The sequence below is a fragment of the Tachyglossus aculeatus genome, chromosome 3 (assembly GCF_015852505.1).
Source record: "Tachyglossus aculeatus isolate mTacAcu1 chromosome 3, mTacAcu1.pri, whole genome shotgun sequence".
Classification (NCBI taxonomy): domain Eukaryota; kingdom Metazoa; phylum Chordata; class Mammalia; order Monotremata; family Tachyglossidae; genus Tachyglossus; species Tachyglossus aculeatus.
Window position 1 is genome coordinate 105019071 of NC_052068.1, and position 11943 is coordinate 105031013.

Here is an 11943-nt window from a genome sequence, read left to right on the forward strand (position 1 = left end):
GGTTAAACAATCTTTTTCACCTCCATCTATTGGAATGTTAAAACAAATCTAGCAATATTACCAAAAAAATTCTTATAGAGCTTTGTTGTAAGTTTTATTTTACAATGTGGAATTAATCGCATGTGTTTACCCATTCACATTTAAGGCTAAACAATGCCAACTGAACTCTCCATCTCTACCTCACAGTAGACCCCCCCAACCCATATTCAGCAAAAAGGCATTTTCTATAGCAAACCATGAAAATGTCTACAATTTGGGGGAACACAGTTTTCTTCTCAATATTTTCTTCAGTGCACCTTTCATCTCACTGCTTCTCAAACTGTAGATGAGAGGATTTAGCAGGGGTATGAGCAGAACATATGTCAGAGAGAGCAATTCCTTGCTCTCTGCAGTGTAACCTGCCTTTGGTTGCAAGTAGGTGAGATTAGCTGGGCCGTAGAATAGGGTCACAGAAATCAGATGAGAAGTACAGGTGGAGAAGGCTTTTTGTCTTCCTGCTGTCGAAGACATTTTCAGAATAGTGTAGAGGATGCAAGTGTAGGACAGAAGTATCATCAGGAAAGGAAGCATAACCACAGAAATGATGCCTATACAGGCATAAATTTCAAAGAGGAAGGTGTCTCCACACACTAGCTCGGGTACCGGAGGAGTTTCACAAAAGAGGTGGTTAATTTTACTGTGGCCACAAAATGGAAAGCTAAATACCCAAGGGGTTTGAATCATGGCAATAACTGACCCGGAAATTACAGAACCTGCTATGAGCTTGGTGACAACTGCTTTACTCATAAGGACGGGGATTACAGGGGATTACAGATGGCCACGTAGCGATCATATGCCATTGCGCAAAGGAGAAAGCATTCTGTAACCCCTAGGAATAGAACGAAATACATTTGCAACACACAGCCAGCAAATGAAATGGTTATGTGATCCGTTGAAAGAATCACAAGCATTTTAGGGACGATCGTTCCACTGAAGCAAGTTTCTAAAATGGACAAGATCCTCAGGAATAAGTACATAGGAATGTGAAGACTCTGTTCCAGGGTGATGATGAAGATAATGACCATGTTTCCTACCAAGATAATTAAGTAAATGATTAAAATCACCATGAACAGAAGAAACTGCAGTTTGGGAAAGTTGGAAAAACCCAGGAGAATGAGGTCAGTCACAGTGCTCTGGTTTCCCCTCATCATTTCAAGCATGAAAACAGGAAGGCAAATGGCATGTTAATGCTCTTCAGCATAAGTTTAACCTATTCTGAAATCTGGCTTCTGTAATGACTTAACATCCTGTTCAACTTTCATTCCCAGCCATCTGTGAGAAATCAGAAATCAGCTTTCCCATCTCTTCTGGGATCTCCATTTGGCATTTGTTACATTAACTGAGCAAATCACCAGGGTGATTTGCAAATCATGAGGATGGGAAATTTCCCACAAAGCTGAAAAATGGATGATGGGTATACCTAGACCAAAAGGATAGAAGCAGATTTACCATTAGATGGAGAGTTTTATTCTACACAGTCATAGATAACTTGGGATCCTGTATCCATAAGCATAAACAGGGCTTTGCTATTCATGTCTAAATCAATCAATCAATCAATCCATTATATTTATTGAGCACTTGCTGCGTGCTTGGAATAGCTCTTGGAGCCCTTGGGAGATTAAAGTACGAACATGTAACTGAAACATCCCCTGTCCACAGTGAGCTTATACTCAAGAGGTGGAGAACTATCAGAAATGGGATTCGAACACATGCCTCTATTCAGAGACCAGAAGCCCCAGCAAGGGGAAGTGACAACTTAAGTATGCCTCCTCAGACCACTAGGCTAGGGCTCTTGCTCTTCCTCCTCTTCCTCTAGGAATGCAGGCACATAAACAGTTTATGTTGACAAGTTATGCTTCTGGCAGGTATTCTATTTGATCAGCTTTGACTTCAGATGTTTGACCACCCTAAGGAGAAGAATAACTCCCTCCTTCTCTAGGATCATATGACAGCCATTGATGACATGCAATGTGACTTACTGACATCATTTGGAACGATGTACAGTAATCCTCCCTATTTTTCACCCACCTGAACATAGCCAACCGACCAATCAATCCATAATACTCTCCCAAGCCTTAGAACAGAGTAAGCACTCAATAAACATGATTGATTGATTGATAATATCCATTGAGCTCTTCCTCTGTGCAGAGCGCTACCCGATATTCTTGAGAGAGGACACTAGAGTTAGGAGACATGATCCCTGCCCTCAGGGAGTTTACAATCCAGAGGGAGAGACAGACATTAAAACAAATTACAGATAAGGAGGAGGTAATGAAGTGAAAGATATGAAATTGATCTCCTGGAACTGCCACCTCTAGAGATATATCACTAATTCAGACCTTGAAGTTTCAATTCTTCAAAGGTTCTGAAAAAAATCCATGATGATATAAATCTCCACAGCTGTGAGAGGTCACCCCAACTCAAAAGCAATTATGCCCCCCCCCCCGTGATGTTGTAACCTGAAGGGTAATGTCTCTTAGAGTCTGAAGCCTGTCCTGTATATATGTGTGTCTGCATGTATGTGTGCGAGTTGGTTGGAGAGGTCTCTTCAATACTGTGTGGAATTCTCGTTTATTGGTTATAATCAGGAATGTGGGTAAGGAGCTCCAGAATAACTCATATTTGGGGATTGTGGGATTCATTTTCACACCTTTATTTTCCTGTCATTCTCCCTGCCCCTAATGTCATTTCTGACTCTTCTGATTCTTACCTCTCACATGCAGTTCATCTCTAAATCCTGTTTTTTCCTCCACAGTTTTCCAGATCCATCCCTTCCTCTCCTTATTATTTTTATTATTCCTCACTCTCTTATGCCCACCATACTGATCCATATACTTCCTGCTGTTCATTCTTCATATTTCTAAGTTTGAAGTGACTCAATAGTAGAAATTATTAAGCACCCACTGTTCGCAAAGCCCTGAACTAAGCAATAAGAAAAAATACATAGAGAGGCATTAGGCATGGCCCATTAATCTTGTCTTGTCTTATGCGGTTGAGTCTTCTCCAACCCATAGGAACGCCATGGACACATCTCTTCCAGAATGCCCCACCTCCACCTGGAATCGTTCTGGTAGTGGATCCACAGAATGTTCTTGGTAAAAATATAGAAGTGGTTTGCCATTGCCTCCTTCCATGCAGTCAACTTGATTCTCCACCCTCGACTATCTCCCATGCTGCTGCTGCCCAGCACAGTTGAGTTTTGACTTGCAGCAGATTGCCTTCCACTTGCTAGCCACTGCCCAAGCTAAGAATGGAATGGATATGCTCCTGCTTTACTGTCTCTCCCAGAGTCGAGACTGGTAGAATACTGGAGACTCTTTGGGTGTGACCCTGAGTGAGGGGTCCATTAATATAGTAATATAAATAAATAAATTATGGATATGTAAATAAGTGCTTAGGGACTGATAGGGTTAATATAAGGTGAAAATCCCAGTGCAAGGGTGATGTGGAAAGGAGTGGAAGAAGAGGAAATGAGGGCCTAGTTCGGGAAGGGCTCATGGAGGAGATTTGCCTTCACTAAGGCTTTGAAAGTGATCGAGTGGTTGTCTGTTGGATACAAAGAGGTAGAAATTCCAGGCCAGAGGTAGGAAGTGGGTGACAAGTTGTCAGTGAGGTAGATGAGAATAATCTACAGTTTGGCAATGGCAACTGTGTGATTATTACTTATTTTTTATGTTAATGCCTGTCTTCCCCTCTAGACAGTAATCTCCTTGTGGGCAAATAGTGTGCTTACCAACTCTATTTCATTGTATTCTCCCAAGTGCTTAGTTCTTAGTGCTTAGTGCTGCATGGAGTAAGTGCTCAATGTACACCATCGATTTACTGATTGCTGGTTGCCCTTATTGAAACATCTCAATGTTTAGAGATGCACCAAAATTTACCCTTTCTAGCCCTGATTTTCTCTTCATAGCCCATTACAGATCATTCATCCATTCATTTAGACAACACCCTCTTGAACTTGCTAATATTTTCTACCTGTACAACTTTCTGAATCCATAAGGTCTGAATGTTTATCATCCACTTCAGAGCTGGTTAACCTAAAGCATATTTTCAAAACATTCCTCCTTATATACTTCACACTTCATACTTCACGCTTCTATCATAATAATTCTAGACAGCATAGAGGTGAAGACCTGAAGTTTATTCTGCTCTTGATTAAAAGTTGGAAGACCAGGGGCTATCAATCAATCATATTTATTGAGTGCTTACTGTGTGCTGATCACTGTACTAAGTGCTTGGGAGAGTACAATATAACAGCGTTTGTAGAAAAATTACCTGCCCACAGCCTGGTGTAGTGGATAGAGCATGAGCCTGGGAGTCAGAAAGTCATGGGTTGTCATGCCGGCTCCACCACTTGCTGCTGGGTGACCATGGGCAAATCACTTTACTTCCCTGTGCCTCAGTTGCCTCATCTCTCAAAATGGGGATGAAGACTGTGAGCCCCATGTGGGACAGGGACTGTGTCCAACCCGATTTGTTTGTATTCATCCCACCGCTTAGTACAGTGCCTTGGCACATAATAAGTACTTAACAAAATGTCATTATTATTATTCCCTTTCTAAACGAGCTTAGTAGAATGACAAATTTCCTGGGTCTCATTTTGCCTATGTAATCAAAGGGAATAAAACTCCCAAGCTGATTGACATAATGCCATTTCTAAGTAATGATCTATGTCAAGAGAATTATTTTCTTATGAAGGAAAGTAGCAAGTCCTGGCGGATAAAGCATAGGCCTGGAAACCAGATGACCTGGGTTCTAATCCCGGCTTTACCACTTGCTCACTTTGTGACCTTGGGTAAATCACTTAATTTCTCTGTGCCTCAATTTTCTCAACTGCAAAATGGAGATTCAAAACCTGTTTTTCTTCCTACTTAGACTGTGAGCCCCAGGTGGGCCAGAGACTGTGTCCATTTGGATTAACTTGTAACTACTACAGCACTTAGAACAGTGCTTTATGCATTGTAAGCACTGAACAAATACCAAAAAAATTTAGAATCTCACGTAAATAACCCAAATGGACAACTTTCTTTGCATATACTTTCAATTTTCAAAACAATTAAACATACTGAGTTACTTAAGACGTTGAGAAGATAAATTATTTTCTAAATGCTAATATCAAAGTATCTCAATGTGACTAAAATAACCTCAGAAATAATATAAAAACAGAATGACTTGGATAAGCCTTTAAGGCTAGAACTCCTTGCTTGCCTTTCCCCACTCTAATTTATCCTCCTCACCTTGGAAAGGGGATTTGGCTCAATTTCATAAGTACATCATCATAAATTCCCTCATATGAAAGCTTCAACGGGAATTGGTTTTATGTGGAAATCCTAATTGAATGGTAATAGTTCCTTACTTAACACTACAATTTCATTCTGAACAAATGCTAAGTACATCAAATTGGTACTAGGAAAAAACAGATTGAAACAACATACCAAAAAGGCATGAAAACCTTCCAAAATCAATGCTGTCTGAAAGCCAGTTTTCTTTTGTTTTTCAAGCCATTTCTCCAACATTATACTTGACAACCTTTTGGAATGACAAAATTATTTTTCATTTTCAAGTGGTAATTTTTGGAAGACAAAGAAATAAACTTCTCTCCCTTCATTCCTTCCCTTTTCCCTCTTGTCTATTTTCCCAATAAAGCAAGGTTTGGGATGGAGGGGTTGCTTTTCTAATTAAGGAAGTATCCTTGTGTGGTCCCTGGGCAATTTTCCAATCACTACAACTCATAGTTATTATTTTTAAAATTATTCTCAAATACTAATGATAATGATAATAATAATAATAACTTTGGTATTTGTTAAGTGCTTACTTTGTGCCAAGTAAGGGCAAAATATCCTGGGTACCTACATTCAATAGCATTTCATTCAATCGTATTTATTGAGCATTTACTGTTTGCAGAGCACTGTACTAAGCACTTGGAGAGTACAAATGGCCAACAGGTCCCACATGAGGCTCAAAGTCTAAGTAGGAGTGAATCTCCATTTAGCAAATGAAGGAACTGAGGCACAGGGAAAGTTAAGTGACTTACCCAAGGTCACACAGCAGATAGGTAGTGGAGTTGGGATTAGAACTCAGGTCCTCTGACTCCCAGACCCAGACTGTTTCTACTGGGCCCTGCTGCTTGTCAGGACATGCTGCTTCTCTGCTCTCCTCATGCTCTCCTCATGCTCCCCATGTCTGTAAAACGCACTCGGTGCTTCCAAATCTGGCAGGCTTAAAAGTGAGAAAAATGTCCAAACTTATGTGCCAAAATTGTGAGGAGACTTAGTATGAAGCATGCAATCGCATCATGTCTGAGTTATTACTCATGTGATCTGCATTCTAGTGGAACTTGTACATCACCAAACCACACTCTCCTTCAATCCAAGTGAAGATAGCAGAGTTAACAGCAAATCCAAATCATCAAGTCCCCTCTGCAGTGATGTTGCAATGTGATTGAAAAATTGGGTTCCCAGATTCATAACAGCCCAGAATTGAATTAAGAATATGAAGACTATATTTTAGGCATAACTCTGTAAGAGCATCAGGAGAGGGTAAAGTGATGAGGGGGATAAAATTTGGCAGATGAACATTTCAACACAGATAAGTTTTCTGTCAGTTTGAAATGTGAACTAAATATAAGAAACAGTGAGAAAAAATTAGCATTCATATTTATTCGGAAAAGAGATGATGAATTAAGCTAAATTGTTTTCATAAAGATAAGATAAGAATAGTACACTTACTATAAGATGATTAACTTCTCTATTCTTCAGTACGTGGAAAAATGTTTATGATTACATTGCAATAAACACCTTTACCTCCAAGCCAAAAAAGAATAGCTGGTGTTTTCACTACTGTAAAGGGCCTTTTGATTACATTATATTAACTATCCTCAGCTACTGCTGAGATTTAATCCCTTGAGTATTAGAATATATTCAAGGGATTAAATCTCAGCAGTAACTGAGGATAGTTAATGCAGGGGAATATAGCAACAATAACATCAACTGTTGTGAAAATTATGGTTTTATGCAACCAGATTACATTTCCCCAAATTTGCCTTTCCACCAAGCCAAGATTTATCAATGTCCCACCAAATATAATAAACAATAACCTTGACGATTGCGATGTCACTCCAAATGTAAGGAACATAAACATTCTTTACAGGTATCTTCTAATGAAATGTAAGCCTACTTCCATCATCCTCTTTTGCTCATTTGATACAATAATTGAATATATAAAATGTAAGTAAAGGAAGTAAGAATATATGCAGACCATATGTGCTTTTTAATTATACTCTTTGCAGTACCATTAAGAGCTGATAATAAATTATGAATAAAGACAAGTATGTGATTAGTAGGGAAAAATTATGTATGACCTAGAAGAGCAGCATTAAAATATCCATCAAGACATCCTGGGATCAGTTTTATATTAGCTGTTAGGACCTTGCTGAATTTAGGACATTTTCCAGGATGTCCAGTACAAGGTCAGATTTGTTCAGCCAATGGGATGTCAGGAATATCATTCTCCTATAACCCACTTAGAGAAATTATTAGCACCCTTCACACCATAAACCACATAATCCCAGAATCAATGTAATTTCGACAGACTCAATCTCACCAATACATTCTACTTTATATAGCTCGGATTCAACCTATACTTTCCACCCAAATAACCACCACCCTCGTTCAAGATCTTGTCATCTTCGGTTGGATTACTCTATCAGCCTCTGTGATGACCTCCCTACTTCCAAATTCTTCTCATTTCAGGTTAAAATTCACTCTGTAGCCCACATCAACTCCTAAAATGTAGTTCCACTCACAACTCTCTCCACTTCAAAAACCACCAATGGCTACCCATTTCCTTCTGTATAATGTAAATCTCCTGATGACTGGCTCTGAGACTCAGCTTGAGATCTCCCTTTGTACTTACCTGCCCTCTTCACACACTAAGCCTCAGCCTGCAATCTATGCTGGCCCAAGTCAGTCAGTCAGTTGATTGTATTTCTTGTGCAGTTACTGTGTGCAGAGCACTGTATCAAGCACTTGTGCAGTCACATTTCCTGCCCACCATGAACTTTCAGTCTAAAGGAGGATACAGAAATTAATATACATAAATAAAATTACAAGTGAAACTTCTCCTTGCCCTTGCAGTATGGGATAGTGGAAGGAGCCCTGGGCCCGGGAGTCAGAGGTCCTGAGTTCTAATTCTGGTTCTTCCAATTGTCTGTTGTGTGACCTTGGGCAAGTCACTTAACTTCTCTGTGTCTCAATTTCCTTAACTGTAAAATGGGGATTAAAATGGGGATTAAATCTTCATCCCTCCAATTTAAACTGTGAGCCCTAGGTGGGACAGGAACTATTTCCAACCTGATTGACTTGAATCTACCCCAGAACTTAGAACAGTGCTTAAAATACAATAATAATGACAATAATTATAATAATAAAAATAATTGTGGTATTTGTTAGGCACTTACTATGTGTCAGACACTGTACTAAGCACTGGAGTGGATTAAAGCAAATCGTTTTGGATGCAGTCCCTGTCCAAAGTGGGGCTCAAAGTCTCGGTCTCCCTTTTAAAAATGAGGGAGCTGAGACACAGAGAAGTGAAGTGACTTGCCTAAGGTCACCCAGCAGACAAGTGGTGGCGTGGGGATTAAAACCCATGACTTTCTGACTCCCAGTCCTGTGTTCTATCCACTGTGCTATGATGATAACATTAGGACAGCACTGAGCTTGCATTTCCTGGCCTGACACTAGGTGGTATACTTGCACTGATTTGGCTCAAATAAAGCATGTATAATGATTGCACAATAGAATTTTGTCATACTCAGTTCTTCCAAAACGTATACTCACACTAACAATTTTGGATGAACAGTTAGGAAATTAAGGTATTTTTTTAAAACACTCATTTATTGCAATAGAATACAATCTGATGTTGGAAGAAAGTTGTACTGCATTGGCCAAGTGATTCATAAGAGAAGAAGCATGGCCTAGTGGACACAGCACAAGACTGGGTGTCAGAAGGACCTGAGTTCTAATCCCACTCCACGACTTATCCACTGTGTGACCTTAGGCAAGTCACTTTATCTCTCTGTGCCTCAGTTACCTCATCTGTAAAATGGGGATTAAGACTGTAAGCCACACCTAGGGACAGGGATGTCCAACCCAATTAGCTGGTATTTTTACCCCGGTGCTTAGTACAGTGTCTGGCACCTAGTAAGTGTTTAACAAATACCACAATTACTACAATAGAATTACAAGGCAGGTTAGTGTACAACTACGGAGAAGCAGTGGGGACTAGTGGAAAAAAATATGGTATTTTTTAGGTGCTTACTATATGCCTGGCACTATTCTAAAATCTGGAGTATTCAAGATAATCGTGTTAGACACAGTTCCTGTCCCACATAGAAGTCAGAGATTACGTCTACAAATTCAACTCTACTCTCCCAAGTGCTTAATAGTGCTCTGCACAGTCAGTAAATGCTACTGGCTCCAATGTTCTCCACCAGCTACTCTTTAAAAGAAGCCTCTCTTCGCTTACTCTTCCCAGCTCCCACTCTTCATTCCACCCAAGGTTATCATCTAACTGTTCATCTATTCATCTCTCTAAGCTCACATATAAGACCCCAGTTCATCCTGGTTTCCATACTAGAACTCACTTTCCCTCCAAATCTGCCAAACCACAGCTCTGCCTTTCTTTCAAGTGCTCCTAGAATCCCATCTCCACCAGTAAGCTTTCCCTGAATAATTCAAAACAGCCAATTGCATAACACCACTCAACCACTCCCCTTTATGCTTCTGGTAGAAAATAACTTTACTTGATTCATCATCTTTCACCCACTTTGCTCTAGCTATAATTAACTTGAATTACTCTATAAAATTTATGTTATTGGGGAAATATATTTTTTACATTGATGATAATGCACTCATTGACATGCCATTAAAATCTAGTTATGAATTATAGAAATAGAGATGAAACTTTGACAGTATTCAATTTTGAGTAGCAAAGAAAATTATCATTAAAACATTTAGCAAAGTATCCCTGGCTCAGTTTTACATAGTAGTGGTGTCCCAGATAAACTCAGAAATTTCCCCAGCTGTCCAATAAGAGAGGCTAGGTTTATTTAGGGATTTGCCATAAATCAATGATATTTATTGAGAATTTACTGTGTGCAGAGCATATAATAAAACGGAGAGTATAATACAACAGAGTTAGTAGACATGTTCTCTGTCCACAAGGAAATTACAGGCTAGAGATGAGCCTGGAGAACAAATTGTTGGTAGTAGCAAGGGATGGACATCATGTCCTCCATCCAGTATCACAGGATCCAGGCAATGTCCAAGAAGGATCAGATTATTCTTTAGCAGTTGCTTGGGACTTTCATTCCTGCAATCCCTCAGTTGATAGACCTAGGGTTCCCAATAGAAATAATAGAGCTCTCCAAGGCTGTAACTGTGTTCTCCTTGAGGCTTACTTTCCCCAGACCATTCTAAATTAGTTAATCAATGAAGTGTATTTTTTGAGGACTTACTGTATGCAAGGCACTGTACCTAATACTTGGGAGAGTATAACACGACAATATAACAGACACATTCCCTTCCCACAGTGAGCTCACAGTCTAGAGGGGAGACAGATATTAATACAAATAAGTAAATTACAGTTATGTACATAAAGGAAACAACATGAGATAGTGGATAAAGCGTGGGCCTGGGAGTCAGAAGGTCATGTATTCTTATCACAGCTCTGCCACCTGACTGCTGCATGGCCTTGAGTAAATCACTTAACTTCTCTGTGCCTCAGTTACTTCATATTTAAAATGGGGATTAAGATTATGAGTCTCAAGTGGGACAGGAACTCTATCCATCTCAATTTGCTTGGATCCACTCCAGTGCTTAGTACAGTACCAGGCACATATTAAGCACTTAACAAATCACAAATACATAATTGGTCTGGGGCTAGGGGGTGGATGGTGAATAAAGGGAGTAAGTCAGAGTGACACAGAAGGGAGTGGGGAAAGAGGAAATGATGGCTTAGTCAGAGAAGGTCTCTTGGAGGAGATGTGCCTTCAATAAGGGTTTGAAGGAGGACAGAGTCCCTCGGATATGAAAAGGGAGGGTATTCCAGAGCAGACGTAGGATGTGGGAAAGAGGTCAGCAGTGAGATAGACAAGATCTAGGCACAGTGAGTGGGTTGGCATTAGAGCAGTGAAATGTGCAAACTAGACTGTAGTAGGAGAGTAGCCAGGTGAGTTAGGATTCACCTTCTGGCTTGTCTAGTCAAGGGGAAGATCATGCATCATCCTTTGTCTTTCATATCCCACTGTTTCCTTTCCAAGGTCCCACTTCTCCATTTGAAGAGACTATCTTTTGTGATCATTGGTTCCATTGTTGTCAACCTTCATAGCTCAACCTCCACTATGTTGACTAGATATTTGGGCCTGTTGTCTTCCATCTACAACAAACTCATTTCTACAGGGGTATGAGGTGAAATCACCCTCTCTTCCTTCCCTTTTACCCTAGCACTGCTTAGGAATTCTTTTTAGTGGTGTCTCTTGATTACTCTATCCCTGTCTTATTCCACTCCAGCAAAAACCTTGGATATATTAGAGACCTTAAAAACCCAAGCACACCAAGGGTGATCTCCCTTATACCAGGGCTGATTAATTATATTCTTCACAACTAGAAGGGGGGGAAAAGAGGTAACATGGGTCATGCGTTCGCAGGAAAATGGACGAATATGTTGAGGAACAGAAGGGTTGATGCTGAGCCACCTCTGGTAAGGAAGTCTACATTCTTAAGATAATACCTCTGTCAGATAAGGAAAGGCAGCAAGTTGCATAGATAATAGTGCCTTAAGACAGGAGCCCCCCTGAGAAACAGGTGAAATTAATTCCCTCAAATCAACTCATGAACTCACCAT

General features: G+C 40.0%; 1 pseudogene; it reads right to left on the minus strand.

The window, feature by feature from the left end:
• Positions 1-246: 246 nt before the first annotated feature.
• Positions 247-1190, minus strand: LOC119925343 (annotated as a pseudogene).
• Between the last annotated feature and the right edge of the window lie 10753 nt (positions 1191-11943).